This window comes from Lepisosteus platostomus, chromosome 2, assembly GCF_059453375.1.
Source record: "Lepisosteus platostomus isolate fLepPlt1 chromosome 2, fLepPlt1.hap1, whole genome shotgun sequence".
In the NCBI taxonomy this organism is placed as follows: domain Eukaryota; kingdom Metazoa; phylum Chordata; class Actinopteri; order Semionotiformes; family Lepisosteidae; genus Lepisosteus; species Lepisosteus platostomus.
Window position 1 is genome coordinate 49864704 of NC_142612.1, and position 8384 is coordinate 49873087.

Consider the following 8384-nt stretch of genomic DNA (forward strand, 5'->3'; position numbering starts at 1 on the left):
GTTATTTTATTTTTTCAAAGAAATGTTTGTTAAGAGAAAATACATTGCGCTAGCTGGATTTGAACAGCCCACCTCTTGCTTAGAAGTCAAGCACTTAGATCATCACACCACGCACATAACAAGTGCTGAAATAGCCCTACTCATACAGTATCAATAGACATTGTACAGTATGTGTACAGTGTATACTACTGTTTGTGTTGCAGTACATGAAGATAATTATATCGTTATTAATTTCTTTAGAAACAAATTCCATATTATATTCCCTATTAATCCAATTCTAAAAGTATGCTTGTTTACTCTGGTATCGCAGAAAAGCTTAAAACTACCATTTTTTATACACGTTATTTCACGTTAGTTAAAGACTTTAATGCTTAAAATGTTTAGGGAGAAATGTATATTTTTAATTTAAAGTAACGAGACCAGACATATACAGTTTACATAATAATGTATGTTTATGTTCCAAAATTAATATCGTTTATGGCCTTCACACGCGTTATGCTCCTATTCTTTTTATGCTCAGCTACTAAAATTTCCCTTCAGTGGTAAAATTCCATCTAAATATTCGATAATAAAACGTGCACAGTAAAGACATTTAAATCTTTCCACGACCGACCAACGCACCACAAGTGCCCCTGTCGGTCATTTTGGCCAACCAATCACATACCGCGGTATGACGCATTATGACACGTGATGACGCGTTATGATGTAGCCAAATGCCTGCGGTACGTGTTTGTGCCGCGCACTTTGAATGTCTGCATCTGTATGTGGGATAATCTATATGTGGGGATATCATTTAGATATACATAATTCTTTGAACAAATTTTTGCAAATGTTAAGTAAATTCTATATCCATCTTGGAGCGAATTAACCACACAATAGAAATTTGTGTTGTACTTGTACGAGTGTCTTGTACTTGTTGTAAGAATTGCAAAGAAAGAATTGAACAATCACACAAAACATCATGATCTCCATCTAAATTTAGTTTTATTAATGCTGCTAAATGTAAATTGGACTATTTTGAAGTTTAAAAAAGTATCAATATGTCACCTGACCACCAGTCTGTAAATAGAAGTGAATAACTTGAAATGTCACTCCTGTTTATCTCTCCTTGGATATACACTCATCATCATCTTCGCCAGCAGACATATCACCCTGCAACCCACTGAAGCTGAACAGGTGTGAGCCTGGTCAGCACCTGGATGGGAAACCTGGGAAAAACTAAGGTTGCTTACTCACCCCACGGTCTGTGTGGGTCCTAATATGCCAGTATAGTTATGGGGACACTATACTATAAAAAGGTGCCATCCTTCAGATGAGACGTAAAACCGAGGTCCTGATTCTAAAATTAAAAATTCCTTGGCATTGGTCTAAAAGAGTAGGGGTGTAACCCAGCATTCTGGCCAAATTTCCCATTGGCCTTTACCAATCAAGGCCTCCTTATAATCCCAATCCTGTTCTCCTCCTGATAGCAAATGTGTGGAGATAATCTCCACTGATAGCTAATGTGTGGTGAACATACTGGAGCACTATGGCTGTTGTTGCATCATCCAAGTAGGTGCTGCGCATTGGTGGTGCTGGTGGTGGGGGGAGTCCCCGTTACCTGTAAAGCACTGGAATGTCCAGAAAAGTGCTATATAAGTGTAAGGAATCTTTATTACTAGCTTGTCTCAGAAGCTTCTCAGTGTTGTTTCACAAAAAAAACAAAAAAAACAAAGTGTTTCTTTTTTTACAGATGCAGCCATTCAAAATGAGCGGGGTACACTGCGGTATGACGCGGTGGGCGTGTCGCATCAAAACACACGTCATAACACCTCATTTCGCAACAAATCGCACTTTACTGCATGCAAATTAGATAATGTGAATATTATTCAGAACAACCTTGTAAAACCACCAGGTGGAGCTAATAAAGCTTAACCTCTCATATACAGCATTTGAGCTGTCACCAGAAAACACCCAGTAACGAATCCCAATCACTGCTGAGGGACAATCTTTATTCAATTAAGAATTTAAGTTGTATGCTCTTTAGACTTTTAAATTTAAACTGTTTATTACAGCATGTTAATCATTATACATTAAAATGTTGGTATATTTTATGAAAGCAATATTGCTTAGGTAGACAAAAGAACACAACTTACCACCTTATATTTTATGCATCAAAGTCTTTTTCCGAAGATATTACTAATAGTATTAATAACGAATGACCTTGGACAAGCTGTAAACTCAAAGTATTACCCTGGTCCACATCCTTTGTAACCATCTTTGTAAACGAAAATACTTTATTTTTTAATTGACATAAAGTAACATCACAGCATTTTGTTGATCAGATCACATATTCGTTTCCAATCATACAAAGTAAGTTTTGAGAATCTCCGATTCAACATGCCTTTCACATGCTCTTAAATTATATTAATTTAAGAACGTAAACATATTATGTAAACTATATATTGCTGGTATTGGTATTTTAAAGAAGTATTCAATTTCTCCCTAAACATTTTAAACATCAAAGTCTTGCATGTGGTTATTTTGGAAACATTTTTACGTGCTCCTTCTGACCATGTTACTGTACATTTATAAACTTTGTGAGAAAAGTGACAGTTTTAAGCTTTTCTCCAAATACACTTGTTATCAGAGTAAACAAAAGCATTCTTTTATAATTTGATTAATAGGGAATATAATATGGAACTGCGTATCTAAACAAATTAATAACAATATAATTATATTCATGTACTGTAGCACAACCAGTAGTATAAGACTTTCTATTGATATGTGTATGGCTGTTTTATTGCTTGACATGTCACTGTATCTGTGGTGTGATGGCTTAAGTGACTGACTTATAACCCTGTGGTTGGGTGTTCAACCTATTGCTGCAAATTTTCTTTTAATAAATAAACATTTCTTTGAAAAACTAAAATAGCAAATATTATGGACACTCTATTGACATTTTTAAATTTCTAAATATCACAACATGTTCATACTGTATGTACACAGCAGTACCGCAGGGTGTAGGGCGCAAACCCACGTGACCCCTAAAGCCCTACATAATGCAGTGCATTCGCGTAGCGGTGCGGCCAAAGAGCGCCAGGCTGGGGTACGCGGTGAGGGGCAGAACGGGAGTGGTAGTAGTCAGGGCAGGGATTGGGAAAGCCGCTGACCAGTGCAGCTGATCCACTGCGAAACGGGTGTACAATCTGGGGAGATCACCGGTTTTTGTGTAAATTGGTCCCTGCTCCCTGCCTCTCTCTCCCTGCTGGCACGTTGGAGTGGTGGCTGGCTGGTTGTGCTGAAGAGAAATACAGCGCAGTGTTTCACTCCACAAAATCTGAGTCTCTGTGGCCATCCTCGCCGAATTCAATACATGATGAATCATATCTTCCATGTCACGTTACCATTCAAATGTTAATTGTTTACAAGTTTAAAAGGAGGTAATACACAAGTGTCCCCTATTTAACTCTTCAGTTTGTCCTACTAAATGCAAAAAAAACCTACATTTATTGGTGCCTCGTGAGAGGATGCCTACAGGGTCTTCAGCTCAAAATGAAACGCTTGGAGTTTGTAATGTAGGGCGCTCTAAACTAGTTAAACTTTGATGCAGGAACATTTATTTCCCATAAGCTATACTGACTCTCTCTGATGCAGCGATCCGCTGGTCAGGTGACTGAGGGTTTGCCAGCACGGTGACGTCACTACCTTTTCGTATGAATAGGACGGACCAGACCGTATATGAATATAATTATATCGTTCTTTATTTTTTTAGATATGCCCTTATATTATAAATGCTCTTAGGCTGGGCAACTTAACTTATTGCATGACGTTAAATGCTATAAAAACAGGTTTCAATAGTTGATAACCACTTTTTATGTGTGAAAAATGGGTGATCTTTCTTCCTTGTGATCATCTTAGAATGTTTGTGTACGCTGTTAATTTTTTTATCTTAATTAAATGTTTAAAATACATTTATTTCATAAAGACAACACATGTTTCTAACAGAAACAATCATATTATGTACTCTTACTGGTACTTAGAACAGATCAGCAGGTCTTTTTTTCCCCAATTGCTTTTGTCCCCTACAGATGCAGCCATTCAAAGTGTGCGGTACAGACACGTACTGCAGGTAAGATGACACGGGGTACCGCGGTGCGTGATTGGTTGACCGACAGGGGCACTCGTGGTCCGTTGGTCTGTCGTAGAAAGACTTACTGTAAACATCTTTACTGTGCCCGTTGTAGATATTGAATTTTACCACTGAAGGGAAATCTTAGTAGCTGAGCATAAAAAGAATAGGAGCATACTGTAACGCGTGTGAAGGCCATAAACGATATTAATTTTGGAACTTAAACATAAAGTATATGGCTGGTCTCAGTACTTTAAAGAAAACATACACACCTGTATTCCATTTCTCCCTAAACATTTTAAGCATCGAAGTCTTTAACTAACGTGATACCGGAGTCAACAAGCATACTTTTAGAATTTGATTAAAAGGGAATATAATATGGAATCGCGTATCTCAAGAATTTAATAACGGTATGATTACATCTGTGTACTGCGGCAGGGCTGTGTAGGGCTGTTTCGCCTGCCTGTTCATGCAAGCTGTCTTGTAGCCTACTGGTCTAGGTGCGTGACTACCAGCTGGCAGGTTGTGTGTTCAAATCCAGCTGGTGCTGGACTTTTCATTTTTATTTATTTATTTTTTAATCGCGTAACATAAACATATTACCGTATGCAAACTGTACTGTATACAGTATGTATATGTATATTTAATGTCTTAACTGTGCCCGTTTTATTGAATTTAAAAAAATTATTTAACACGAACATTAAGCTGTTTACATCTTCCGCCTGAGAACAGTCACCCGTTGCTACCCAACGCAGAATGGTGATTGGCTGACACTATCTGACACCCCTCTGATTGGAGAAAAAAGACGTGCTGGTTTGCTATACATACTGTACCAGGAAGAGGATTTCTTTCTATTCAAAACGTGTATTTTAAAAGTTTAAGAAGTAAAAACCTTACAGCGTACACAGATTTCTAAACTGATCAGGATCGTTATCTTTGTCTTATGCATAATAATGTTCACTGCTCTGTCCAGCAAATTAATAATAAACTTTATTTTATATAGCGTTTTAAACAAATAAGTAATTAGATTGCTCATAAACCTAGTCACTTGCTTTTTCTTTTTATTTAGGCTCAGATTTCAACTATAGATCGTATTATTAATAACCATAATAACAACCAACCAACAAAAACAACCATATAAACATAATGGTGGTGCTTGACCTTCCAGTTTAATTTATTTATTTTTTAATCGTGTAACATAAACATATTACCGTATGCAAACTGTACTGTATACAATATGTATATGTATATTTAATGTCTTAACTGTGCCCGTTTAAGTATTGAATATTCATATCTAATTTTACCACTGAAGGGAAATCTTAACATAAACATACAGTATATGACTGGTCTCGGTACTTTAAAGAAAAAAATACACACCAGTATTCCATTTCTCCCTAAACATTGTAAGCTTCGAAGTCTTTAACTAACGTGATACCGGAGTCAACAAGCATACTTTTAGAATTTGATTAAAAGGGAATATAATATGGAATCGCGTATCTCAAGAAATTAATAACGATATAATTATATTCATGTTGCAAAAGAACTGCAACGGACATAAAAACTCCCTTGCATGGTTTCATTACGACCAGAATCGGTCTTGAGATATTTTTAACTTGATTTACAGTATTTGAGAGGTATGTCTTAACACCGATACTACAGTGCTTAAGTACTGCTCACGTATATGTTTCTAGGTTTATATTATGCATTTCATACAGTCAAATTACTTTTGAGCAACTAATAAGAAGCGCGAAACGGTATGCGTTTTACTTTCGTTTTGTGCTGGGACCCGTGCATTGATTAGAGATATCAAGTACATACAAGTCATTTTTTAAATGTTGTAGTTCGTCTTGAAAAAATGTTACGAGTACATCATCTATCAAGAATTACACAGGTTCTGTTTCCATATTGCGGATTTTGGTTACGTAATATTATTTTCTAGATTTCACGTTGTGAATATGATGGGATGTCTGATGGGATGTTTCTAAAAATCCATCCTCTGTAAAACGTCTTCTCTAGTTGTCCTGCATATGTATTCGCTAATGAAGCTGTGTGTTTTGAGCCTGGATCTCTACATTTCTGTATGAACCAGCTTAGAGGGCTAAAGACAGCTTGTGTTTAAATTGAGTGTAAGGCAATTTATGCTTCTAAAGTCATGGTCAGCATTTATTAACAAGATCGGTTAAACTGCGAAGAAAATGCTTTCAGAGAAAATGTTTCAGGTGTGAAGAACATAGATCTCCAATGCAATTTCAACCAAACCTGTTCCCACACACCCTGCCCCCACTACCATTAGAATATACACAAACATTTTAGCGTTTCATTCTGAGCAGAAGACCCTCACACCTGAAGAGTGCTGGCTGTGACGAATTAAACCGGTTTTACAGGTTTCAATCACAGACCATGTGACATGGGACTCAGTAAACTACAGTAACACCGTATTTGATAACGCTATAAAAACGCTATAAAATAATGTGACTTGGCACAGAACAAGTTTACAGCACAGTACAAAAATAAATGCTGACCATGACTTTAGAAGCATAAATTGCCTTACACTCAATTTAAACACAAGCTGTCTTTAGCCCTCTAAGCTGGTTCATACAGAAATGTAGAGATCCAGGCTCAAAACACACAGCTTCATTAGCGAATACATATGCAGGACAACTAGAGAAGACGTTTTACAGAGGATGGATTTTTAGAAACATCCCATCAGACATCCCATCATATTCACAACGTGAAATCTAGAAAATAATATTACGTAACCAAAATCCGCAATATGGAAACAGAACCTGTGTAATTCTTGATAGATGATGTACTCGTAACATTTTTTCAAGACGAACTACAACATTTAAAAAATGACTTGTATGTACTTGATATCTCTAATCAATGCACGGGTCCCAGCACAAAACGAAAGTAAAACGCATACCGTTTCGCGCTTCTTATTAGTTGCTCAAAAGTAATTTGACCGTATGAAATGCATAATATAAACCTAGAAACATATACGTGAGCAGTACTTAAGCACTGTAGTATCGGTGTTAAGACATACCTCTCAAATACTGTAAATCAAGTTAAAAATATCTCAAGACCGATTCTGGTCGTAATGAAACCATGCAAGGGAGTTTTTATGTCCGTTGCAGTTCTTTTGCAACATGAATATAATTATATCGTTATTAATTTCTTGAGATACGCGATTCCATATTATATTCCCTTTTAATCAAATTCTAAAAGTATGCTTGTTGACTCCGGTATCACGTTAGTTAAAGACTTCGAAGCTTACAATGTTTAGGGAGAAATGGAATACTGGTGTGTATGTTTTCTTCAAAGTACCGAGACCAGCCATATACTGTATGTTTATGTTAAGATTTCCCTTCAGTGGTAAAATTAGATATGAATATTCAATACTTAAACGGGCACAGTTAAGACATTAAATATACATATACATATTGTATACAGTACAGTTTGCATACGGTAATATGTTTATGTTACGCGATTAAAAAATAAATAAATAAAACTGGAAGGTCCAGCACCAGCTGGATTCGAACACACAACTTGCCCTATGGTAGTCACGCACCTAGACCAGTAGGCTACAAGACAGCTCGCATGAACAGGCAGGCGAAACAGCCCTACACAGCCCTGCCGCAGTACACAGATATAATCATACCGTTATTAAATTCTTGAGATACGCGATTCCATATTATATTCCCTTTTAATCAAATTCTAAAAGTATGCTTGTTGACTCCGGTATCACGTTAGTTAAAGACTTCGAAGCTTACAATGTTTAGGGAGAAATGGAATACTGGTGTGTATTTTTTTCTTTTCATGATAGGTGTCACATTTTAAATCATTTTCGTAGTTAGAAATTATGAAACGCCCTGTTAAAAGCAAGGAAGTTTTTATGCCCGTTGAAGTAAAACAAAATGCCTGACAAAGTATGGCTTGGACAGATTCCAAGTGCTTGTACAAATGTGCTAAAGAAAATATACTTTGAGTATACAGCTTGTCCAAAGTCATCCATTATTAATACTATTAGTAATATCTTCAGTAAAGGCTTTGATGCATAAATATTTCTGATAAAGGTAGGTTGTGTACTTTTGTCCAACTGAGCAATCTTGCTTTCATAAAATATACCAACATTTTAATGACTGATGATTAACATGCTGTAATACACAGTTCAAAATTAAAGGCTCAAATGCTGTACATGAGAGGTTAAGCTCCCCCTGGCGGTTTTACAAGGCGACGCCGGATAGTTAGTCACGTGACACACGTGAACCGCGTG